The 27,827-nt window shown below is 44.3% G+C and overlaps 1 long non-coding RNA gene across 1 annotated transcript; it reads left to right on the forward strand.

The window, feature by feature from the left end:
- The first annotated feature begins 22,756 nt into the window (after positions 1-22,756).
- On the forward strand, positions 22,757-25,768 carry LOC120921833. The gene is made up of 3 exons (XR_005744999.1): positions 22,757-22,794; positions 25,491-25,613; positions 25,730-25,768. It is a non-coding gene; the product is annotated as an uncharacterized LOC120921833 (long non-coding RNA).
- Positions 25,769-27,827: the final 2,059 nt, after the last annotated feature.

Below are 27,827 nucleotides of genomic sequence, written 5' to 3' on the forward strand. Positions count from 1 at the left end.
ACACTTATCAGTACAGCAGATATTGGGGGATAGAAGGGAAAGTGTATGGAAGCCTCACCTTCTAATACAACCCATTCAGTTTAAAATAGAAATGAAAGGCAAAACATTTGTGTATAGATATAAAATATATTAGAAGTACTTTTCTCCCCTTTTTTATAAGTGATCACATTCCCTCTGTTCTCAGTTGCATAAGAGTTGGGATACGAGGAACAGCAACACACCGGTCTTCCCAGTGAATGGCTGTGCAGGCGGGAGGTTGTAAACACAAGTCTGATGATTGGAGGAGAGCAGGTTGACTTCCAAGCTCAGCTTAGCACAGCCAGCAAACTGACCATGTTGTGCTCTCCTGCCTAGTGTGGTCAGTTCTTAACCGGAAAGTAGAGGGAGTGGCAGGATCACCAGGGATTTCACACAAAGGAAGCAATACAAAGAGAACAGGAGACTTCTTCATACCAGTACATGGGACAGCAGACACAGATCAGGAAGAGGAAATGTTGGACTTATATATTCTTTACCCAGTTCAGCCTTGGGAAGGTTTTACCCCCCTCCCTTCATGACCAGCCCAGGCCATTGTTTGCTATTTAACACTGCGCTCCTTTACCTGGTAATTGCTCAGTCATGTGACGCTGTACACAAATGACATTTATATTATTGTTTCCCACCAATAGAGATTTATTTTGGTGTTTTATTTTTTATTATATAAACAAAAAAACAAAAACAATATTTTTACTTTCCGCAATAAAACATCCAACAGAAAAATAAAAACATTGAATTTCTTCATTAATTTTGGCCAAAATTTTTTATTTTTTATTTTTTTTTTAATAACCACTTCAGACTCCACCAAAAAGAAACACGAGACTTGCTCACGTTTTATTTGCTTATAACGTCTCTGCTATGGTTTCGCATCATTTGTGGTTTTCCTTTTTTCCCCCTTTTAGCTTTTTTTTCTTTTTTATTTATTTGTTTTTTTCTTATCTTTATCTTTTCTTTTCCTTTTTTATTTCTTTCCCTGCTAGTCATAGGCACTCCCATACGGTTACAAAATATAAAAGTATCAAATATGTGGCCATATACAGACATTTAGAAAAAGAACAAATATTAAATAAACTATTCCCTATTGTATCCTGCATCACCTCCCCCCCCCCCCCCGTCCCTTCCCTGCTACTTCCCCATTGCTACACTTACAACCATACAATTTGTTCCTTCCTACCCTGGCCCCTATTCAGGTCTTAGTCCTTAGGTTTTCCGCATAGCTCCAGGTTTTCTTGAATTCCTTCTAATTTTCCCATTTCTCTTTATATCCTGTGTTTCCCTCCTCCTCTATACTATTCTTTAATCCTTCCATACTATACGTCTCTTCTACCGAGTCCATCCACTCCCAAATAGATGGACACTCCACCTCCTGCCATTTCTTTGGGATCAGCCTTTTGGCCGCATTTAACAGATGTGGTATCGGGATTCTTTGTAGGGTTTCACCGCTTCCGTACCTCCATGGAATAAAACTATCCATGGATCGTTTTTTATCTCCTTCCTGGTGATATCTTTTATCAAACCTAGAATTTTATCCCAGAATTTTTTAACTTTTGGGCATTTCCACCACAGGTGGGCCATTGTGCCCAGGGACTTGCAGCCCTGCCAACACTCGGCCGACTGACCCTCAAATTGCTCAATTTGTCTGGTATTACATACCAGCCGTTATGCACTTCGGGCCAGATCCACAGCCAGCCGCCGTAACTTAAATATTGCCATTTAAGTTACACTGCCGCAAAATTTCTACCTAAGTGCCCGATCCACAAAGCACTTACCTAGAAATTTTCGGCTGTGTAACTTAAATCCGGCCGGCGCAAGGCGTTCCCAATTCAAATGGGGCGAGTCTCATTTAAATTAGGCGCGCTCCCGCGCCGGACGTACTATGCATGCTCGTGACGTCATTTTCCCGACGGGCATATCGCGAAATTACGTTACGCCGTGTTTTGTGAATCGCGCCGGGTAAAAAAAGTTGCTTCGGGAAAAAAAAAAGATACGGCGGGAAAAAATAAATAAAAAATCAGCGTCGCTGCAAAGAAGGGTCTACTTTTACATGGTGTAAACAGTTTACACTTTGTAAAAGCAGCCCTAATTTTACGATTGCAACGTAAGTATTTACGGAGATTTCACAAAGCTAAACCGCTTCGTGGATCTCCGTAAGTGCTCATTTGCATACGCGAAGCGGCATTTCGACTCGAATAGCCCCCAGCGGCAGATGCGGTACTGCATCCTAAGATCCGGCAGTCTAAGTCCCTTACACATGCCGGATCTTCTGTCTATCTATTGGAAACTGATTCTGTGGATCAGTTCCATAGATAGAAACAGGGATACGACGGCGTATCAGTAGATCCGCCGGCGTATCCCTTTTGAGGATCAGGCCCTTCATTTCTGCAGTTCTATTGTACACGGCCGAGGAGTGGGTCTTTTTTTTAAATTTTCCTACTGTGTTCCTATCTCCTGTTCCCATTTTTTGATGAATGGCGGCATCTCCGGTTCGTCCACTGCTAATAAGATCTTATAGAGCCTTGATATAATGCCTTTAGATTTACCTATAGTGCATAACCTTTCCAATGGTGTAAGATGTTCTCCTGACCTTAATGGTTGTGGTAACTTTTGGACAAAGTGGCGCAACTGTCGGTATCTCCACTCATCAATTACCATTAATTCCTTGTTGTGTTTTAACTCCTGTAGTGTTATTATTTTCCCTTTTTTTTATTATATCCCTTAACTGTTCTTTCTCTTTTTTTATCCAATTCCCACCCACTATTTTTTTACCTGGTGCAAAATATTTGTTTTCCTTTAACTCTATAGGAGGTGAGTTATATTCCTTATCTATTTGTTTGTGTAGTGTGTCCCATATTTTAAGTGCATTACGTGTTATCTCGTGAGTATTCACATCCAGTGCTCTACACTGAGAGGGATTCCAAATTATGCTTCCCAATTTTGCCATAGACGGTGGGGCAGATCCACAAAGAGAGTACGCCGGCGTATCTACTGATATGCCGGCGTACTTTCAAATTTCCCGCGTCGTATCTTTGTTTTGAATCCTCAAAACAAGATACGACGGCATCTGGGTTAGATCCGACAGGCGTACGTCTTCGTACGCCTTCGGATGTAAGATGCAATTCTTCGGCGTCCGCTGGGTGGCGCTCCCGTTGTTTTCCGCACCGAGTATGCAAATTAGCTATTTCCGACGATCCACGAACGTACGAGCGGCCGTCGCATTTTTTTACGTTGTCTCTAGTCGGCTTTTTTCGGCGTATAGTTAAAGCTGCTATTTGGTGGCGTACTCAATGTTAAGTATGGCCGTCGTTCCCGCGTATAATTTTAAAAATGTAATTTAGTTTGCGTAAGTCTTCCGTGAATCGAGCTGGACGTAATTTACGTCCACGTCACAAAAAATTACGTTCTTGCGACGTCATTTAGCGCAATGCACGGCGGGAAATTTAGGAACGGAGCCTGCGCAGTTCGTTCGGCGCGGGGACGCGCTTCATTTAAATGAAACACGCCCCCTACTCGCCGATTTGAATTACGCACCGTTACACCGCGAGAGATACACTACGCCGCCGTAACTTACAGCGCAAATTCTTTGTGGATTCAAAGCTTCAAAAAGTAAGTTACAGCGGCGTAGCGTATCTCACATACGCTACGCCCATGCAATTGTATGTGAATCTGCCCCAGTGCATTTTCTATCTTTACCCATCTTTTTTCCTGGTTGTCTCTGGCCCACTCCACGACCCGAGACAACACCGCCGCTGCATTGTAATATTTTCTGATGTCCGGGACCGCAAGTCCTCCGTATTTTTTTTCCTGTTTTAAAACCAGGAAGGAGATTCTATGTTTTTTATTTTTCCATATGTAATTCATTAACAAAGTTTTAAGTACTCTAAGGAAAGACTGCGGCAATGCGATTGGTATCATCTGAAATTTATAAAGAATTTTTGGGAGCAGGACCATCTTCAGGATATTAATTCGACCTATCCAGGAAATTGGTCTGTTTATTTTTATTTATTTTTTCTGTTTTAAAAAAAAAAACTTTTAATTAATCGATTAATCTTTAATTTTTTTGATCGATCAAAATCTTTTTGATCGATTAAAATTCTTTTGATTGGTACTCACCTCTCCGCCGGCTTCTGGGCCTTCAGGAGTTCCGTCGGAGATCCAGTAACGTCACGGACACCGGCGGGGCTTGCCGTGTCCATCTGAAGGGCTCCTTTGCTGTGCCTTCATATCTGCATGCCGGCGGGACCTTACTATCTGCTACACGCAAGGGCTGTTACACTTTCCTCTATCACTTCCCTCTATCAACCTGGGATTCTACAACCATTCACTGGGAGTTGTGATAGTTCCCTTCATGGGACATCTACATGCCGACGGATGTTAACCCCTTCTCATCTGGATTCAGCAGTTGTATCGTTGTACACATTTTTATACCAGTATCATACTTGGCTACATGTTTTTATGACTGCTTTTGGTACCATTTGGTATTACTCGCACCATGTTTACAGTTTATGTAGCTACATCGATTTTATCTCCAGTGCAATATTTATTTTGTTACCTACTTGAAGACTATAAAAGTTTTAATGCTATTCCCATCGAGCGCTGCCTTTGTGTGTTTTTTGTATCCTGCTATCCATTTTTCCAGTGGTTGGTAGCTGCACTGGGAATCAGCCTGCAAGGAGATCAGCTAAAAGTAGTTGGATCTGTATGTGCGTTATTAATCGAAATTAGTCGATTAAAAAAAAAACAATTAATCAAACAGAAAATTTTTGATCAGTAACAGCCCTAATTATATATATAACCATCTTCTGAAATTCGAAATTCATATAGAATGAACTCAAATTCGAATAGAAAAATATTAGAAGAGTAGATATATATATATATATATATATATATATATATATATATATATATATATATATATATATATTTATTTTATTCTACTCTATTCTAATATTTTTCTATTCGAATTTGAGTTCATTCTATATGAATTTCGAATTTCAGAAAATGGAAGATAGATAGATAGAAGATAGATAGAAGAAGCCAGATCATATTCTATTGTATTTGATTACATTCTATTAAATTCCATTCTGTTCTTTACTATTCTTTGATTTTCATTCTATTGTTTTATTATTTTATATTCTATTTTATTGTATTCTTTTTTAGAAATCGATTTATATTTTTTAGATTTTGATTCAAATTTGCTTTCAATTTTCATTCGAATTTGTTTTCGAATCGAATTCGAGTCAAATAGAATTTGTTTCCGAATTCGATCGAATTTCGTCCGCGGATTCGAAAACGTTCGTTCGGGTTGAATTCATTATATTACAATTCGGGAATTCGTATGCATCCGAATAATGAAAAATTCATCCGAATTTCGATTCGGAACGAAACTAAATGCACATACCTATCTTTCAGCGCTGTCACACTTTGAATGAGAATTGTGCGGTCATGTAATACTGTACCCAAATGACATTTGTATCTTTTTTTGGGACAGATAGAGATTTCCTTTGGTGGTATTTAATCACAACTGGGTTTTTATTTTTTGCTAAACAAAATGAAAAAAAAAAGACAGACAATTTTGAAAAAAAAAAAAAAACTTTTTTTGCTTCTGTTGTAAAATTTTGTAAATAAGTAATTTTCCTTCCTCACTCATAGGCTACATTGGTGAGGTGGCACTGATAGGCTGCATTGATGAGGACCGATGAGGCTGCACTGATAAGGATGCACTGATGAAGAGGCCCTAAGGGGAATGTACTGATAAGGCAGCATTGATGGGCACTGATAGGCTGCATTGATGATCACTGATGAGGCTGCACTGATAAGGATGCACTGATGAAGAGGCCCTGATGGGAATGCACTGATAAGGCAGCATTGATGGGCACTAATAGGCTGCATTGACGAGCACCGATGAGGCTGCACTGATGAAGAAGCCCTGATGTGAATGCACTGATTAAGCAGCATTGATGGGCACTGATAGGCTGCATTGATAAGGATGCACTGATGAAGAGGCCCTGATGGGAATGCACTGATAAGGCAGCATTGATAGGCTGCATTTATGGGCACTGTGGGAGCTTCACTAATGGGCACTGATAAGGATGCACTGATGAGACAGCACTAATAAGCTCTGAAGAAAAGGCATTTATCAGAATGCACTGATAAGGCAGCCTAGATGGGCACCAATAGGCTGCACTGATGGGGCTGCACTAGTGTAAATGCCCCAGACACAGGAAAGCCAATTATCCGCTTTCCCTGCCTAAGACAAAAAAAGACAGACAAGCAAAATTTGAACAGAAGATTGGTGGACTTTAAAGGCATGAGACATATAACTTGGTATAAAAAGAATAATTTATTGCAAACATGTTAAATATATATAAATAAAAGACTTTCACAAAAATGTCCTCTATAGGAATATATCCTCCATATGTAATGTCTCCCCATATATCACACAGGACACCAATGACCATCAACTAATTAGGTGTAACAATATTCTGTATAGTCCAGATAATCTTATCCAACAGTCAACGTGTTTCCCTGAATAGCTTTTTCAGGACTGTAAACTTTTGAGGGGAACATCACTCTTATCATCAAACAGACAAACACAATATGAGGTAAGTATCTATTTATATTTCAATAACGTCATTCATATTACACACTTTATTAGATTATATATATATATATACACACACACACATACATACATACACACACACACACAGACTGCACAGCTTACATCAATATGGGGGCAAATGATGGGAAATAACAGAGTATGGCACCCAGGGCAGAAATCTATAACATACTAAGCTAATAGAGAGCATAGTATAAAACACAGGATAGCGGGGTGGGGAAAGGCGGGTGGGTTGGAGAGGGAGGGCAAGGGTGAGGAAGAAAAGAGAAAAGGGAACAGGGTCACTTTTTCACATTGTATAACATTGTTTGTCTATTTATTTTTCCTGTGATGTACGCTGTTTTTCATACGTAAACAATAAAAATCTATGGGGAAAAAAAAGAGCGCATAGTTAGTAGCAGCTCTATCTCTATAAATCCCAAAGGGGGATGGGAGAAGGGGAAGACTTACATAATCCATCTCTCCTTATATCTCACTTACAAAATATTCTTTCCAATATCTTGTAAATTTCCTACATCAAGTCTTCTGAAATGTGGGTAGTAAGATGAACACACGCATGCATAAACAGGAGATCGTTCTACAAAACCAGAGAAACCAAGATCGGGGCCACCATCGTATGCACATTTGTGATATCTCACCCCATAAATTGCCACTTACATCCAATATAGAGGATCCGCTGTGGCTTCCAATGTAATCCAAGGCGATGTAGAAATATCCCTAGGGGCCAATAATACTACATGTGATGTGGAATATACCCCAACTTCAGAACAACCCCTGCAATGCAATGCTTGTTACACTCAGGGGCCCCACCAAGTGTCAGCATAGTGGAGTCTCACCCTGTTATCCTAGGGGAAATAATAAGTGGGGTCCAGATATACACAGCTGGATATCTTGGAGGATAACATCTTGGGAAGAAGGAGAAAGGGAAGAGCTTTAAGCTGAACAAAAACCCCAAAACATCCACAACAAACGCCATAAATGTACAGATATCACGTGGCACTGACAGCACTGAGGAAAGGAAATATCGATAACCAGCATTTGTTTACATGTGATTGGACACAGCTGATCACATGGTATAGAACCTACATCATCAGCTCTTTACTACGATCTCTACTCGTCCCCTGTGGGCACACATGCACAGCAAGAAGAGGAGGATGTCATATGAGGTCCTCCCAGAACAATAGCTTTCCCACCAACATTGTACTTTAGGCTGGGCGGGAATAAGGTAATATTTTTGGTTTAAATAACATATCCTGCAATGTCTACTGTAATTATAAATGCATGAGTATGATTTCAGGTACTAGTATGAGACCATTCCTGACAGTGACAAAGGAAACTAAGGGGTCTGTTTAACCACTTCCTTACTGGGCACTTAAACCCCCTTCCTGCCCAGAGGACTTTTTGCGATTCGGCACTGCGTCGCTTTAACTGACAATTGCGCGGTCGTGCAACGTGGCTCCCAAACAAAATTGACGTCCTTTTTTTCCCACAAATAAAGATTTCTTTTGGTGGTATTTGATCACCTCTGCGTTTTTTATTTTTTGCGCTATAAACAAAAATAGAGCGACAATTTTGAAAAAAAAAAAAAAAAATGTTTACTTGTTGCTGTAATAAATGGCTCAATTTAAAAAAAAAAAATTTTTATCCTCAGTCTAGGCCGATACGTATTCTACATATTTTTAGTAAAAAAAAAAAATCGCAATAAGCGACTGGTTTGCGCAAGTTATAGCGCCTACAAAATAAGGCGATCTGCGATTTTTATTGCGACTGCGACATTAAGGCGGACACATCGGACACTTTTGACGCCATTCACATTTATACTGCGATCAGTGCTATAAATATGCACTAATTACTGTATAAATGTGACTGGCATTGAAGGGGTTAACACTAGGAGGTGAGGAACGGGTTAAATGTGTACCCTAATTAGTGTTCTAACTCTGGGGGGTGACTGGGGGGTGGGGGTGACCGATCTGTGTCCCTATGTACAAGGGACACAGATCAGTCTCCTCTCTCCCTGACAGCACCGCTGTCTGTGAGAGCCGGCAATGAGAGATGATCTCATATGTTTACATATGAGATCATCTCTCATTGGCCGCACAGATCACCTAGCAAACAGCCACTCCGATTGGCCGTTCACGGCGATCTGTGATTGACTGTGTCCAAGGGACACGGCCAGCACAGCAGTTCCCCGCTGCGTGCTCGGGAGCACGTGCGGGGTACGAGCAAAGGGGCGGACGTCAATTGACGGCGCCCCAGAGAAGTAGAACCACCCTGCAGCCGTATATAGTCATATGGCCGTCAGGAAGTGGTTAAAGAAAGTTTGTTGGACAAATGTGACAATCATTCATCCAGTTGTTACAAATTCTGGCTGTAATTTAACTCAGTGATTTCCTATGATCATCAGCTCCATCTAGTGGCCATATTAGGACATTTTGCCTCAATCAGTAAAAAAAGCACAATTCCTCATTATGACCACTAGATGGAGCCAATGATCATAATGCCAGTCACATTTGTTTAAATATTGTTTTAAAAAAACAGACCGCTTATGCCACGTACACACGTTCGGAATTTGCGATGGAACAAGTCCGGTGGAATTTTTTCATCGGATATTCCGAACCTGTGTATGCCCCATCAGACGTTTTCCTTTGGAAATTTCAACAGACTTAGAAAATTCTATCGGAATTTCTGTTCATCTGGATGCAATTCCGACGGACTAAAAACCATGCATGCTCAGAATCAAGTCGACGCATACTCGGAAGCATTGAACTTTATTTTTCTTGGCTTGTCGTAGTGTTGTACGTCACCACGTTCTTGACATCGGAATTTGGTGTGACAGTGTGTATGCAAGACAGCTTGAACGGAATTCCGTCAGAAAAAACAGTCAGGCCCCGTACACACGAGAGGATATCCGCTGGAAACGGTCCGCTGGACCGTTTCCAGCGGATAAATCCTTTGGCGGATTTGGATCTGATGGCTGTACTCACCATCAGATTGAAATCCGTGCGGAATCCATCCTCGGTGACGTGACGTGGCGACGCTGGAAGGTAAAGACTTCCACGCATGTGTCGAATCATTACGACGCATGCGAGGGAGGGGAGCGGACGGATTGATCCGGTGAGTCTGTACAGACCACCGGATCAATCCGCTGGACAGGATTCAAGCGGATAGATTTCTTAGCATGCTAAGAAATTTTTATCCGCTTGGAATCCGTCGGCTGGAATTTTTTCCGCCGATAAATGTCCGCTCGGACGTACACACGACCGGATCTATCCGCTGGAACTGATCTGCGGATAAATCCCAGCGGATAGATCCGGTCGTGTGTACAAGGCCTCAGAGTTTATTCCGATGGAAAATCCGACCGTGTGTACGCGGCATAATGCCGCGTACACACGATCACTTTTTGTGATGAAAAAAAATCACATTTTTAAAAACGTAATTTAAAATGATCGTGTGTGGGCTAAACATCATTTTTTGTCTTCTGAAAAAACGTCAAAAAAAAAATTTGAACATGTTTACATTTTTAAAATGTCATAAAAAATTATCGTGTGTGGGCAAAAATGACGTTTTAAACCCGCACATGCCCAGAAGCAAGTTATGAGACGGGAGGTAAAACTACCATTCATAATGGAGTAAGCACATTCATCACGCTGTAACAGACAAAAAAGCACGAATCATCTTTTACTAACAAGTAACCAGCTAAAAGCAGCCTCAAGGCGAAAAGAACTTCCCCTTTAGAGTGCCGTTGCTTTGTTCATCATTTTTCAAAAACGATGGTGTGTGGGCAACATCATTTTTAATGATGAAGTTGGAAAAATGTTTTTTTTTTCATGATTAAAAATTACATTTTTTTTTCATCACAAAAAGTGATCGTGTGTACGCGGCATAAGTGTTTGTGAAATCTTACACCACAAAATGTACTCAGCCAATAAAAGGTAATGACAATGGCCCATATTCTCAGTGAAGTTACGATGGAGTATCTCAGGATACTCCATCGTAACTCCCTTTTTTGACCCGTGTATCTATGCTCCTGATTCTTAGAATCATTTTCGCATAGATACACTTAAGATCCGCCATCTGTAAGTCACTTACACTGGCGGATCTTAAATGCAATGACGCCGGCCGCCGCTAGATGGCATTTAAGTGAAGGAGTCATTTGCGTATGCAAATGATCCTTCTACGCCGATTCCCGAACGAGTTCGCGCTGCGTAACCGTCGCTAACGTCGTTTGCGTAAGCGGAAACTTACTCCTGCTATATGAGGGGTAAGTTTCCGCAAGTCTCGCGTAGGCCATGTTACGGATGGCGTCGGGTCCCCGTCGTGTTTTTTCGTCGGGTACGTCGTTTACTTAAGTCGTTCTTGAATACGACTTTACGTCAATGACGCACACGTCAGCGTCATTGACGTTTTCCGCCGAGAACTGGAGCATGCGCACTGGGCTTTTTGAAGCCCGGCGCATGCCCAGTTCTTTCGCATCGGGGGCGCGCTTCATTTGAATAGAAGCCGCCCCCTTGGAGATCCGCCAGGCTACGCCGGGACACTTACACTCCGCTGTCCCAACTTATGGAGCAAGTGTTTGAGGAATACAACACCTGCTCCTGTAAGTTGGGACAGCGGAGTGTAAGTGCCTTAAGCGCAGCTGGCGGAAATTTACTCAGAATATGGGCCTCCATTTTTATTTTTCTACTGCTATCAATGGCCAACACGGTACAACACTTCATCCATGTATTTGGTGATCTCTGATCTCCTTATGAACCGTTTCTTACATGATGAAGATCAGCCATGGAGTATATCTGAGGTGTATAACAGGGTGTGCTTCTTCCCCACATGAGAGCTCTGATGTCCAGCAATAGGGATGAGCCGAACACCCACCCATTCCGTTCGTACCAGAACCTTCGAACACACCGAACGTTCGCGCAAACATTTAGAACCCCATTGAAGTCAATGGGACTCGAACGTTCGATTTCAAAAGTGGTAATTTTAAAGCCTAATATGCAAGTTATTGTTGGAAAACGGGTTTGAGAACCCGGGTCTTGCCCCAGGGAACATGTATCAATGGAAAAAAAGTTTTAAAAACAGTAATTTTTTGGAGCAGTGATTTTAATGATGCTTAAAGTGAAAAAAAAAAAAAAATTCCTTTAAATATCGTACCTGCTGGGTGTCTATAATATGCCTGTGAAGTGGCACGCATTTAGAACTGTCCCTGCACAAAATGAGATTACTATAAGAAAAAAGTAATTTAAAACTGCTTGCGGCTTTAATGTAATGTCTGGTCCATGCAATATGGATGAAAATCATTGATAAAAATAGCACAGACACAGAGAGTACACACAACGTAGCTTTAGGTGCAAACTACAGAGTACAAAGGCAGTACACACCACGTAGCATTATGGTGCACACTGCAGAGGACACTGGCAGTACACACCATGTAGCATTATGGTGCACACTGCAGAGGACACAGGCAGTACACACCACGTAGCTTTAGGTGCAAACTACAGAGGACACGGGCAGTACACACCAAGTAGATTTATGGTGCACACTGCAGAGGAGACAGGCAGTACACACTGCGTAGCTTTAGGTGCAAACTGCAGAGGACAAAGGCAGTACACACCAAGTAGCTTTAGGTGCAAACTGCATAGGGCACGGGCAGTACACACCAAGTAGCTTTAGGTGCAAACTACAGAGGACAAAGGCAGTACACACACCACGTAGCTTTATGGTGCACACTGCAGAGGACACAGGCAATACAATACGTGAGAATACTGCAGCTAGCACAATCACCTGCCTATCAGTAAATTAGGAAGATCTGATCTATCTAAACTATACAGTGTATAAATATATATACACAACACCTGGGATGCATATATATCCTCTACACATTGTAACTTTAACTGACTAGCCTGCCTGCTCTATCTACCTAGAAAAAAATGACACTCTCCCTGTCTCTAACCACCGCCGCAACACACTACCTGCAGGCGGCCTTGTATAGTGTGGGGGGGGGGGGCGTGTACTAAACCCCCTGAGCCATAATTGGCCAAAGCCACCGTGGCTTTGGCCAATTATGGCTCTCCGTTTTTTGCAAGCTGTGATTGGCCAAGCATGCGGGTCATAGTGCATGCTTGGCCAATCATCAGCCAGCAATGCCGCAGTGAATTATGGGCCGTGACACGCCACTCGAATTTGGCGCGAATGGACCCTAACTTTCGTAATTCGACGAACGGTCGAACATACGATGTTCGACTCGAACACGAAGCTCATCCCTATCCAGCAACATTAATATAGAAGACATTTCCCACACTCAAGGCACTAATACACCTCGAGAGTTGTCTGGGATCCCTGATGTACAGGAAGACAGGACTTCAGCGAGGAACAATTCCCTCACTCAGGACAGGAAAGTGGCTTCTCCCCCATGTGAGATTTCTGATGTCTGTAAAGATAAGACTTCCGTGAAAAACATTTCCCGCACTCAGGACAGAAATACGGCGTCTCCCCCATGTGAGATCTCTGATGTGTGTAAAGATGGGACTTCTGTGAAAAACATTTACCACACTCAGGACAGGAATACGGCTTCTCTCCTATGTGAGATCTCTGATGTCTGCAAAGATTGGACTTCTCTGAAAAACATTTACCACACTCAGGACAGGAATGTACCTTTTCCCCCGTGTGAGATATCTGATGTTTGTAAAGATCAGACCTCCCTAAAAAACATTTCCGGCATTCGGTACAGGAATACGGCTTCTCCCCCGTGTGAGATCTCTGATGTCTGTAAAGATTGGCCTTGTCTGAAAAACATTTCCCGCACTCAGGACAGGAATATGGTTTCTCCCCCGTGTGAGATCTCTGATGAATGTAAAGCATGGACTTCCGTGAAAAACATTTCCTGCACTCAGAACAGGAATACGGCTTCTCTCCAGTGTGCAATCTCTGATGTGTGTGAAGACTGGACTTTTGTGAAAAACATTTCCCGCACTGAGGACAGGAATATTGCTTCTCTCCCGTATGAGACCTCTGATGTATTTGAAGATTGGATTTTTGTGAAAAACATTTCCCGCACTCAGGGCACGAAAGTGACTTCTCTCCTGTATGAGATCTTTTATGTACATTAAGTTGATATTTATAACGGAAACACTTCCTGCACTCAGTACAGGAAAAGCTCTTAACTGTTGGAAGGACGGCACCATCCCGCACAGTCTGAGGTTCCTCAGGATTGGTGGAATACGATGGTCCGGCACCGTCCCGCACAGTCTGAGGTTCCTCAGGATAAGAGGAATACGATGGTCCGGCACCGTCCCGCACAGTCTGAGGTTCCTCGGGATAAGAGGAAGATGATGGTCCGGCACCGTCCCGCACAGTCTGAGGTTCCTCGGGATAAGAGGAATACGATGGTCCGGCACCATCCCGCACAGTCTGAGGTTCCTCAGGATAAGAGGAATACGATGGTCCGGCACCGTCCCGCACAGTCTGAGGTTCCTCAGGATAAGAGGAATACGATGGTCCGGCACCGTCCCACACAGTCTGTGGTTCCTCAGGATAAGAGGAATACGATGGTCCGGCACCGTCCCGCACAGTCTGAGGTTCCTCAGGGTAAGAGGAATACGATGGTCTGGCACCGTCCCGCACAGTCTGAGGTTCCTCAGGATAAGAGGAATACGATGGTCCGGCACCGTCCCGCACAGTCTGAGGTTCCTCGGCATAGAGGAATACGATGGTCCATCTACACTATGTGGTGCCGGATGGACATTTGAGGTAGTCGGGTTTTCCCCTGGACTATACTGTGTGATGTCCTCATCTTCTACTTTACAGTCTGGAGACAAAGTGAGACAATCCTCTGAGGTTTTCCTCATCTCCCGTCCATCTACTAAAATAGAAATACAAAGATTATTACTAGACATGAGCTGATTAGTTCCCCTAAACCAGGACTCCGCCCACATCAGGCAGCTTTGTCTCTGAGGATCTTACAATTCCCCCTCAAAGTAACTAGTAAATGGGTCCTCTGATCTCCTACCAGGTCATTTCTTTATTCATGGACCTTAGTCAGAGAGTGAGGAAACAACGAAGAACTGTCTTTTATAGGAGTGACAGTGATGAGGGGATTATAGGACGAGTGTCCCCACCCCCTCTATCACTCATTGCCATCTTCCCAACACAAGAAGTCCTGCACTTCCTTATTTAGTCCATAATTTAGTCATGAATAACAGCGGGCTGAGCCCCACCAGAGGTCAGAGAGTGAGGATGGGGAGAACAACCAAGATGAAGACTGGACTGATCCTGAAGACCTCCATCATTGTGTTATTGACCCCTCCTCCACGTTCTGTTTAAGTTCCAAGTTTTAGGATGTTATCACATTATTATCACCATGTAAAAGTCTGTGCTCCAATCAAATCATCAGATATAAAATGTCCAGCTGGTTGAAAATGGTGTAACAAAAGAGAATACATATTATGTGGTATATATAGCAGTGGGGAAGGGGAGAGAGCAGAAGTCAGGACTATGTAATGTACAACATATTGTATAAGATACAACAGATAGGACTATATAGTATCAGAATGATGTAATGTACAACATAGAGTATATAGTGCAGGGGTCAGGACTCATAATATTGGTATTCAGTAATCAGTGGTGACCTAAATGTTCACATGAGACAAGTTGCAGAGATCCCACACCGCTGCCTCCCATCTCCTGAGACTGAATACATTGTTTCTATGTGTTTATCAGATGATGGGGGATCTAGGTGGAGCCTCCATACTGCTCTCTCCTTTACAATAAGGTCTCCTCTTACCCGGTGATGTGAGGGGCGGCTGATTGTCCATCATGACGTCCTTGTAGAGATCCTTGTGTCCTTCTAAATACTCCCACTCCTCCATGGAGAAATAGACAGTGACATCCTGACACCTTATAGGAACCTGACACACACAATGATACAGTCACCATCCAGACACACCCCTTGTCTGTTACTGGATAATGTCCCAGAATCCTCCTCACCTCTCTGTCAGCAGCTCCATCATCTTCTTGGTGACTTCTAGAATCTTCTCCATGTTGTGTCTCTCGGGTTTTAGGGAGTCACATGGAGGCACTGTGATGGTCATGTGATCACCTGACTTCACAAGAGGAAATCTCTGTATTGGAGAACCAAAAGGAATATCATGTTAGAATCCCAGAATCCTCCTCACCTCTCCGGTCAGGTCTGTGTATTATTAATAGAGATAAGAGTGATGTCATGTGACCTCCCAGAATCCTCCTCACCTCTCCGGTCAGGTCTGTGTTTTATTATTAGAGATAAGAGTGATGTCATGTGACCTCCCAGAATCCTCCTCACCTCTCCGGTCAGGTCAGTGTTTATTAATAGAGATAAGAGTGATGTCTTGTGACCTCCCAGAATCCTCCTCACCTCTCCGGTCAGGTCTGTATTATTATTAGAGATAAGAGTGGTGTCATGTGACCTCCCAGAATCCTCCTCACCTCTCCGGTCAGGTCTGTGTTTTATTAATAGAGATAAGAGTGATGTCATGTGACCTCCAGAATCCTCCTCACCTCTCCGGTCAGCAGGTAGATGATCTCCAGGGTGAGGTTTAGTATCTTCTCAGTCATGTGACTCCGGTCCTCCTCCATCCTTATTGGTCCCGTCATTTGATCTATACAGGTCTCCTTGTAGATGGATATCTTTGGGAAATGAAAGTAAGAATATCTGGATGGCATTGGTCACACAATAATAGGATGTGGATGTGGGGGGGGGGGGGATAGGAGGGTCGCTGGATATTTTGGAACTACTGCTCCATGGGAACACATTTAGTTTGGACTGTTTAGAATCATATTTTTTATTTTTTTGGCTCCTGGGACCCTCTTGTCTTACTAGATCAGAAATTCTCTTTTCTCTGTTGGGTTTGTTTGGTTTCTGAATTGGTTTTGATTAGTTTTAGATCTGCAGACAAGGAATGATAAATACGCTCCTTTCTTTGACGTGTTTGCTCTGAGGCTGTGCAGTGAGGACAATATTAGGTCATCATGATGTCCAGGAAGGGGAACGGCTAATCAGGATAATTGCCAGAACTCCGGCTGCAAGACTCCAATCTCCGGCAGCCTGCTGACTGACAGGAGTGATGTCACTCACTGCAGTAAGAGAAGGGATTGGATTGGATAGCAGGAGGATTCTGATGGTGGAGTACAGAACTGTGGGGGAGGAGTCTGTTCTGTACTCTCCATAGCAACTCAGTGTGGGTAGGGAGGACGACAACAGGGGGAGGGGTTTTGTTCTCTAGTCTTGGTCTATTTTGTGTTCTGGAACATTTTTCTTGACCTGTGAGATGGTGAGGTGAAGGTTCCTACATTTGCTGGCAGGAGTTCTTTAAGAGGTCAGAAAAGTAAGTGCAGGTGGGGTGGGGGGGACCATCACAGACCAAGAGCCCCTATGAGCCCAGAAGCCCCTCTTACTCAGAGCCTTGCAGCCTGACTACCCCTCAGAGCCCCCACAGCCCTTAGCCCCACTAACCTCTCAGAGTTGTTCAGTCCTATTACTCCTCGGAGGCCCCCAAAGTCCTTCATCTACACTTCTCCTCAGGGGTCCCAGAGACCTTCACATGAAGTAAACTCTCAGAGGCTCCAGAATCCTTAGTCCCACTACCACCTCAGAGACCCTCAGCTCTTAGTTTACTCAGAACCAGTGGCAGAACTATTACAGTCACAAAGGGTCACACCTGCGACCCTGGCATTCTGCCAATGCAGGGGGGGGGGACTAAGACAGCAGGGAAGGGTCTTGCTGTTGGAGTAAAGGGTCCCAGGATCAGGGGAGGCTCCCTGGTGATCGCCAATAAGGATGGCTGAGAACAGAGTGTGCAGCACAGTCAGCCTTTGCAGAGGCCCCCCTTGCTGTGTCTGATCTGTTCCAACATGGGCACAGCGCCCCCCAACATCAGCCAACTCCTCTCCCCACTCCTCCTCCCCCAGACACAAGATCAAAGTTCTCCATACTGGGCTGTGCCCTGTGCCGCTCTGAGGGACCCATCACTGATGCCAGTTACAGCCTCCGGGGCCTGGTGAGTGCCTGTATGTGGGGTGGGGGTCCTCGGTGTGTGTGTGCCCTTGAGATGTGTGGGGGGCAGGATGAACTCTCTGCACATCTCAAACTCCTCTCTTACTGCCAGCTGCTCTCTGGAGTTTCTGCCCCCATCTCCCCAACACCTATGTGCCCCTTCCAGGGATCCCATATTATGTCCCTTCATCTGTCCCACCTATTCCGATCCATCCTCCTCATCTCATACCTCTGCCACCCCCCTGTAGGGTTGCCACCTCTCCACGATTCACCCGGATAGCCGGGGTCTTGAATCATGTGCCCAGGCTTCAGTCCACCTGAAACCCGTACACATATTCAGACAGGAAGTGGCTCAGGACAGAAGTGACAGGAGGGTGAGGGGGCACTATGTGCGCCACATTACTATTCTCTTTGGAGTTCCAAAGGTGTCCCTGGTCTGTTTACAATCCTATAGTGTATACTAAAATATATATATATACAGTGCGCCTCTAAATCGTTCGGGTTTGGCATAAAGAAAAGAGACAACCCTAACCCCGCCCATAAACCCCCTCTGACTGGCACCCCGGTTCAGACCCCCTCCCCCATTCATGCCCCTCACCTCAGCCTTTCATCACTTGGGAATCTCAGTGGCTGCATGTGCCATGTTTGGGGTCACAGAGAATGAAGCCCCTCACTGGGGGCTGCTGGAAGTGATCGGTGGAGGGTGACCTCTGTGGGTGTAAATAGAAATAAGATCTTATTACCTCCTCTGCTGTTACTTCCAGCAATGGTCCTCCTCTTTCCTGCCTCATGGAACGTCTTGTCTTTATTCCAGATCACTTCCTGTCTGTAATGACATCACTTCTGTCTGCATTCCATAGAATCTTCCTGTCTGGAAGAGATTGAGATCACCGACCTTGTGGAGATGAGAGGAACTGCAGCCCCAAGAAAATGGTCTCATAGTAACCACGCCTGTAAAATACCTTACAGAGCTACCACAGAAGATCAAATATAACACCAAAAAAAGTAAGAAAAGTTATATACAGTTCTTATATAACCAATTGTTTAACAAAGATATTTTTATACATATAGAAAAGTCTTAAAGACACAGAACACAAGGTCACAACAAATGTATAGCTAATAAAACAGGCTAGAAAATGGGTATGAGCTGTCTATACCTAGAGCTACACCACCCGGCATGCCTCCATCCCGGCATATACTTGAAGAAGGAAGGGAGAGTAGGTTGGGACTTTGATGGAGGCATGTGGGTGTATCTGATAATGTGTATGGAATGTAAATCACTTGAATGTCACAATCCCCTGGGGTGCTTCATGATAGTGATATTAGAAACATCATTCAATAATATAATATAAGAACGCATTTATGATGTAAAAATACAATCATAAAAAATCTACATAAGTTGATATAATAAAAGATTCATTTATTAATACAGAGGTGATCACTAAACATGATTTGGACAGAACGTTACATTTCATAGCAAAGAACAAATAAATACAGATAAAACAAGAAGAAATATAAGATTATAATATAATTCACAGTATAATACCGATAGAAAACACGATTGGTTAGAATTATTGCAGCTAGCGTGGCTTGGCATCCCTGGATGAACACTCAACGCGTTTCATGACCTTTTGCCACTCGTCAGGAGTTGGCTGCTAGGGTTAAACTATAGGAAGACTATCACACCTCCAACATTTACCTCTTCCATCAGCTCATCCCCCCACAGTTATAACCTTTTCTACCACCTTCCCACCCCATTAGGAGTCTAATTTCTTGTATATCGGGGGAGGGGAGGGTCTAATTTCTTGTATATCAGGGGAGGGGAGGTCTAATTTCTTGTATATCGGGGAGGGGAGGTCTAATTTCTTGTATATCGGGGGAGGGGAAGATCTAATTTCTTGTGTATCGGGGAGGGGGGGTCTAATTTCTTGTATTATCGGGGGAGGGGAGATCTAATTTCTTGTTGTATCGGAGGGGGGGGTCTAATTTCTTGTATATTGGGGGAGGGAAGGTTTAATTTCTTGTATATTGGGGGAGGGTTAATTTCTTGTATATAGGGGGGGGGGAGGTCTGATTTCTTGTATATCGGGGGAGAGGAATGTCTAATTTCTTGTATATCGGGGGAGGGGAGGTCTAATTCTTGTATATCAGGGAGGGAGGTCTAATTTCTTGTATATCGGGGGAGGGGAGGTCTAATTTCTTGTATTCGGGGGAGGGGAGATCTAATTTCTTGTGTATCGGGGAGGGGGGGGGTTCCTAATTTCTTGTATATCGGGGGAGGGGAGATCTAATTTTCTTGTGTATCGTGGAGGGGGGGGTCTAAATTTCTTGTATATTGGGGGAGGGAAGGTTTAGTTTCTTGTATATTGGGGGAGTTTAATTTCTTGTATATAGGGGGAGGGGAGGTCTGATTTTTTGTATATCGGGGAGAGGAAGGTCTAATTTCTTGTATATCGGGGGAGGGAGGTCTTAAAGATTTTTTTGTATATCGGGGGAGAGGAAGGTCTAATTTCTTGTATATAGGGGGAGGGGAGGTCTAATTTCTTGTGTATCGGGGAGGGGGGTCTAATTACTTGTATATATCGGGAGGGGAGATCTAATTTCTTGTGTATCGGGGGATGGGGGGGTCGAATTTCTTGTATATTGGGGAGGGAAGGTTTAATTTCTTGTATATTGGGGAGGTTTAATTTCTTGAATATAGGGGGATGGGAGGTCTGATTTTTGTATAACGGGGGAGAGGAAGGTCTAATTTCTTGTATATCGGGGAGGGGAGGTCTTAATGATTTTTTGTATATTGGGGGAGGGAAGGTTTAATTTCTTGTATTATTGGGGGAGGTTTAATTTCTTGTATATAGGGGAGGGGAGGTCTGATTTTTTGTATACGGGGAGAGGAAGGTCTAATTTCTTGTATATCGGGGGAGGGGAGGTCTTAATGATTGTTTGTATATCGGGGGAGAGGAAGGTCTAATTTCTTGGTATAGCGGGGGAGGGGAGGTCTAATTTCTTGTATATCGGGGGAGGGGGAGGTCTAATTTCTTGTATATCAGGGAGGGGGAGGTCTAATTTCTTGTATATCTGGGGAGGTCTAATTCTCTGTTATATCGGGGCGGTCTAATTAATTTCTTGTATATCGGGGGAGGTCTAATTTCTTGTATATCGGGGGAGAGGGAGGTCTAATTTCTTGTATATCGGGGGGGGAGGTCTAATTTCTTGTATATCGGGGGAGGTCTAATTTCTTGTATATCGGGGGAGAGGGAGGTCTAATTTCTTGTATATCGGGGGAGGGGAGGTCTAATTTCTTGTATATTGGGGGAGGGGAGGTCTAATTTCTTGTATATCGGGGGAGGTCTAATTTCTTGTATATCCGGGGAGAGGGAGGTCTAATTTCTTGTATATCGGGGGAGGGGAAGATCTAATTTCTTGTATATCGGGGGAGGGAAGGTCTAATTTCTTGTATATTGGGGGAGGGGAGGTCTGATTTCTTGTATATCGGGGGAGGGGAGGTCTGATTTCTTGTATATCGGGGGAGGGGAGGTCTAATTTCTTGTATATCGGGGGAGGGGAGGTCTAATTTCTTGTATATCGGGGGAGGGGGAGGTTGGCTCCATACAGTTGGTCTATACTGGAGGATAGATTCCCCCCCAGGTAAGGAATGACTGAATCCCTCCCAGCCAATCACAGTGATGTATCACGCGTGTGACTGGTGTGTGGGGGGAGGGGATAGGTCATGTCTGAGATTTGGACATGTTGATGTACAGACCAGAGATCCCCCAAAATCACCCAGTAATGGGGAGATGTTGGGGGAGGGGATTAAAGGGGAAGTGACCAATAAAAGGAGATGATGAGAGAAGAGGACACATTTATTATATTGTGGGCGGGGCTGTAGTGTGTTTATCAATCAGTCATGTGACCCGATCATCTGCAAATTCATATCCAACATAAAGAGCTTTGTACTCAGGATGATGTTCCCTGCAGATCCACTGCTTCCCCTTTACACCGACTTCTTTATTCTTATCATATTTGCTGCTGAATTAAATAAAAATCTATGCAAATTCATGGAATCATTTTTGTTTATCTAATATCGCAGCAAACACCATAAGATGAATGAAGTAGGTGTAAAGTGGAGGCAGTAGATCTGCAGAGAATATTATTGGGGCCCCTAGCACTTTATATATGAATGTCTCCACATATTTTAGTGTATTTGTGATAATTGATGGGCGGCACACACAATAGGACAGCGCTGTGACACATAATGCTCTTCTAGGTGATAAAGGGAAGACTTACCTTTGTTACAGCAGCAGTCCGGTAGAAGTTATTTCTGGAGGTATTTGAGTTGTTACACATAGCGCAGGTTTTTTTCTATTTATATTGGGGACATAATTGCCCAAATCTGGGGATCAGGAGCCATTTCCACCCTTTAGCCCAGGTTCACACTGGGTGCGATTTCATTCGATTTGAGATGCGATTTCACATGTGAAATCGCATCTCAAATGCCTCCAATTGTCGGCAATGGCGCCGTCCTAATCGGTGCGACACCGCATCTGCGGCGCTGTACCGATTTCAAAAAGTAGTTCTTGTACTACTTTTTGCGATTTCGGCCGCGATTTACATAGACATCTGTGCAGAAACCTGCACAGATGTCTCTTAAATCGCGTCCGAAATCGGGACTGCCGGCGGGAGTGAAATCGTGCGAGTTCAGCTGAACTCGCACGGCTTCACTCCCGCAGCCCAGTGTGAACCAGGGCTGACTCTCGGCTGGGGTTCTTTGTATCCATATAACAGATGTTCTACATGACTAAATCTCACATCAATTTTACTGCAAAATCAAAGGGGCCAAAATGTCTCCCCCCTCCCCCGAGCAGTAATATATTTCTATCCCCCTTGGTGGGAGTGGAGATGACCCATCTATAAGGATATACAGTACATACACACACAGCACAAGGCCGTGTTCACACTACGAGATGTTTCTGCAGTTCCTCTGATCTCCACGAGATGGCAGACAGGAAGTCTCTATGGAAGACAGGAAGTGATGTCAGGTACAGACAGGAAGTTCCGGGTGAGAGGTGAGTCGGGAAGAAGTAGTGAGGAGACATTGTTTGAAATAGCAGCAGAGGAGGTAATAAGATCTTATCTTCTATTTACACCCAGTAACCCCGTCATGTCCGTTCTTCCTCCATAGTCACTGTGACGTCTTTTATCTCCAGCAGATGATGATACACACATATATAGTGTGGGGACCTAGATTAACCCCTTCAGGATCGGAACATTCCCCCACTTGTGGGGCCGGAACATTCTCCTCATTTTGGAGATGTGTCACCTTTCCCACCAATCACCTTCTCACCTCCTCAGTCTATACTAACAGTTATATGACGTTTATTAGAGATGGGGGGGGGGGGGGGGGGGGGTATGTAGGGAGGATTGGAATGTGTATGTCTTTATTTTATAAGATTCAAATAGGAAGAAAGAGAGAAAAATATCATTTGTAGTGAATGTCCTGAAAACGAATGTCTCCATAATTAGGGGTGAAACGTATCAAAAAACTCACGGTTCGGATCGTTCCTCGGATCGGATAATTTTTCGGATCGGCAAAAAAAAAAAAAGTCTCCCCCACTGTAATATCCACATCTCCCCCCCCCCCCCCCCACTGTAATATCCACATCCCCCCACTGTAATATCCACATCCCCCACTGTAATATCCACATCTCCCCCACTGTAATATCCACATCCCACCCCCACTGTAATATCCACATCCCCCCCCACTGCAGTGGCGTCACTAGGGTTGGTGTCACCCGGTGCAGAAAAAAATGGTGTTACCCCCCCCTCCCAAAAAACAATAGTCCCCCCTCAGTAAAGAAACCCCTTGGTGCAGACACCCCCCCCTCTCAGTACAGACACCCCCCAGGTAGTACAGATAGACCCCCCCCAGGTATTACAGACAGACCCCCCCCCCCAGGTAGTACAGACAGACCCCCCCAGTATTTTGACTCCCAGTGGTGTGTCCCACGAGTGCTGGCTCCTCTGCTGTGGGTGTAAACAGAGAGGAGGGCCGCTGCCAGGTGTACCAAGATGGCCACGGCTCCGGAGCTAGGCTGAAGCCGGAGCCTTTCCTAATGTTATGGCCTCGGTTTCGGCCTAGCTCCGGAGCCGCGGCCATAACATTAGGAAAGGCCTCGGCCTAGCTCCGGAGCCGCGGCAATCCGCGGATCACAGTGTGTGTCGATCCGAAGGAGGTGACCCGTTTGGATCACGGATCAACTGATCCGTTGCACCACTATCCATAATGATCCCAGTCTCAGATCTTCATCCTAAAATGTGATCAGTAAAGTCTCCGGAGTAGACAGAGATCACAGGAATATGATGTGTCCTGGCAAAGCCTAAAGACAACGTTCATCTATTATTTAGGAGAGGAGGGACGCACCCGGGAGAAATGACTCTATGTACAGATATCTCACAGAGCACCCCTCACAGCTCCCTCCAACCATAGTCAGAGAATCCTATGACATCACACTGACCTCACAGCTCCTCCTCTCAATGTCCCCCCAACCAGAGTCAGAGAATCCGATGACATCACACTGGCCTCACAGCTCCTCCTCTCAATGTCCCTCCAACCAGAGTCAGCAAACCCTATGACATCACACTGACCTCACAGCTCCTCCTCTCAATGTCCCTCCAACCAGAGTCAGCAAACCCTATGACATCACACTGACCTCACAGCTCCTCCTCTCAATGTCCCCCCAACCAGAGTCAGAGAATCCGATGACATCACACTGACCTCACAGCTCCTCCTCCCAATGTCCCTCCAACCAGAGTCAGAGAATCCTATGACATCATACTGACATCACAGCTCCGTCTCTCAATGTCCCTCCAACCAGAGTCAGAGAATCCGATGACATCACACTGACCTCACAGCTCCCTCCAACCATAGTCAGAGAATCCTACGACATCACACTGACCTCACAGCTCCTCCTCTCAATGTCCCTCCAACCAGTCAGAGAATCATATGACATCACATTGGCCTCACAGCTCCTCCTCTCAATGTCCCCCCAACCAGAGTCAGAGAATCCGATGACATCACACTGGCCTCACAGCTCCTCCTCTCAATGTCCCTCCAACCAGAGTCAGAAAACCCTATGACATCACACTGACCTCACAGCTCCTCCTCTCAATGTCCCTCCAACCAGTCAGAGAATCATATGACATCACACTGGCCTCACAGCTCCTCCTCTCAATGTCCCTCCGATCCAAGTCAGAGAACCCTATGACATCACACTGACCTCACAGTTCCTCCTCCCAATGTCCCTCCAACCAGATTCAGAGAATCCTATGACATCACACTGACCTCACAGCTTCTCCTCCCAATGTCCCTCTCACAAGCAAAAGTAAGATTGTTGGTCCCAGAATTCCTTGCAAAAAGCTTTTAACCTACAGAGTGGGGGGGGCCCTGTCTGGGTAAATTATATGTGTAAACAGGGAAGAAGGGGAAAGGAAAAATTTGCTCTTGGTGATAAAATGCGTGAGAAATTAAATGAAAGAATGAAAAATGGACCCTTAGGGTCTTCCTGCTGCTAAACACTACAACCTTGATATCAAGTGCAAAATAGAATGTATACAAACAGTGTAGTGCTGGATAATATGTGGGTAAATTATATCCCAAGTGGAGTTTTGATAAAAAAGGAGACCTGATTGGTGAGGTGAGGAGGATTCTGGGAATGTCATTTGATTTTACTATATGTGTTCAAATCTAGAGTTTTCCTCCTGTGAAGTCTGGATATCCTATGATAATCACATTGCCTCCACCTCCCTCCCTGATAGAATAGAGAAATACAAAGAAGATTCTAGAAGTCACCAGAGAGATCATCAAACTGCTGACAGGAGACATGAGCGGTGCCGGAAAGGACGTCATGATGGACAATCAGCCGCCCCTCACATCACCGGGTAAGAGGAGACTTTATTGTAAAGGAGAGAGCAGTACGGAGGCTCCACCTAGATCCCCCATCATCTGATAAACACATAGAAACAATGTATTCAGTCAGTGTGTGTGTTTCCTACAGATGGATCCAGTAATGGGAACCCACCAGAGAGATGTCCCCGTCCTCAGGATTCCACACTGGTCAATATTAAAGAAGAGATAAAAGAGGAGGATGATGAGGATGGGGTGATGAAGGAGTTGGAGTTTCCAAAAGAACACAAAGATCTGTACCAGGACACCATGGTGCAGTCATCCAGCTACAGAGACCCCCCAGAGAGATGTCCCCGTCCTCTGTATTCCCGGGATTACACACAGAAAGGTCACACCATCCCCCACCATCATCAGGTAGATGAGTGACAATTATTGGTAGTTCTGATTTATACACAGCATGTTTGTTGCAATGAATGTTTTGTTATATATTCAGAGTGGAAACCTTGGGGATGATAATATTGATGTAAAAGAAGAGTATAAAGAGGAGGATGAGGAGTATGGAGTGATGGAGGAGTTTTCAGAAGGACACAAGGATATGATGGAGCCACCTAATACCAGGAACCCACCAGAGAGATGTCCCCGTCCTCTGTATTCCCGGGATTCCACACAGGAAGGTCACACCATCCCCCACCATCATCAGGTAGATGAGGAACAATCACTGATAGTATCATTAGGATCTGTACATTATCTGCATTGTTACCATTGATGTCATTTTTATTCTATATTCAGAGTGGAAACCTGAGAGATACTAAAGTTGAGGTTAAAGAAGAGATAAAAGAGGAGGATGATGAGGATGGGGTGATGGAGGAAGAACACAAAGATCTGTACCAGGACACCATGGTGGAGTCATCCAGCTACAGAGACCCCCAGAGAGATGTCCCCGTCCTCTGTATTCCCGGGATTCCACACAGGAAGGTCACACCATCCCTCCTTATTTAAAGGTTGGTGGGACAGAACATCTAGACATGGACTTGTGGGGGGATGTGTGGATTTTATAGATGTGATGTCACAATAATAAAGCTTATATCTTACAGATGATATTCTCTCTCATTCTCTTGATTTAGAGTGGAGATCCAATCGATATAGAATTTGAGGTGAAATCAGAAGAAGAAGAGACGTATGTGAGGGATGATCAGCAGTCTATGGAGGAGGATGGAATAACGGGGACATTTATAGAGGAGGACACTCCTACAGAGATCAGCACAGGTGGGTCATTAACCACTTGACCACGGGGCACTTAAACCCCCTTCCTAACCAGACCAATTTTCAGCTTTCGGTGCTCTCACAATTTGAATGACAATTACTCAGTCATACAACACTGTACCCATATGAAATTTCTGTCCTTTTTTTCACACAAATAGAGCTTTCTTTTGGTGGTATTTAATCCCCGTTGGGTTTTTTATTTTTTGCGCTATAAAAGAAAAAATGACTGAAAATTCTGTAAAAAAATTAGTTTTCTTAGGCCCCTTTCAGACGTCCGCTCCACTCATCCGTTTATTACAAGTCCGTTTACGGACTTGTAATACATCCCTATGGGATCGCGTCCATTAGCGGATGGAGCATCCGCTAACGTCCGCGTCCGTCGGGATCCGCTTTTGCGGACGGAAGAAAACCCTATTTTTCTTCCGTCCGGCGGAACGGATCAGATGCAGACGGACAGACGGTCCGTCTGCATCCGATTCCCCATAGGGGAGAGCGGAGCAGAGACAGGGCAGTCTCTGCACTGTGTGCGGGGACCGCCCTCTCCGCCGACAGCTCAGCGGGGATTAAGGATGATCCCCGCTGAGCTTTTGCGGACACGCGGAGCGGACCCTAAAATGGTCCGCTCCGTGTGAAAGAGGCCTTAGTTTCTGATATACAATTTAGCAAATTTTTCTTCATACATTTTGGCCAAAATTTATACTGCTACATATCTTTGGTAAACAATAAGTACAAATTGGTGGACATTATTTGGTCTTTGTGAAAGTTATAGAGTCCACAAGCTATGGTGCCAATCTCTGAAAATTGATCACACCTGAAGTACTGACGGCCGATCTCATTTCTTGAGACCCTAACATGCCAGGAAAGTACAAATACCCCCCAAATGACCCCTTTTTGGAAAGAAGATATTCCAAGGCAGGGCTCAAAATTTAAAGTCCTGAGCTACTAGCCAGGCCTTAAGAGTTACTCGCCACCATTTGCTCCACCCT

Source organism: Rana temporaria (assembly GCF_905171775.1).
Source record: "Rana temporaria chromosome 4 unlocalized genomic scaffold, aRanTem1.1 chr4y, whole genome shotgun sequence".
In the NCBI taxonomy this organism is placed as follows: Eukaryota; Metazoa; Chordata; class Amphibia; order Anura; family Ranidae; genus Rana; species Rana temporaria.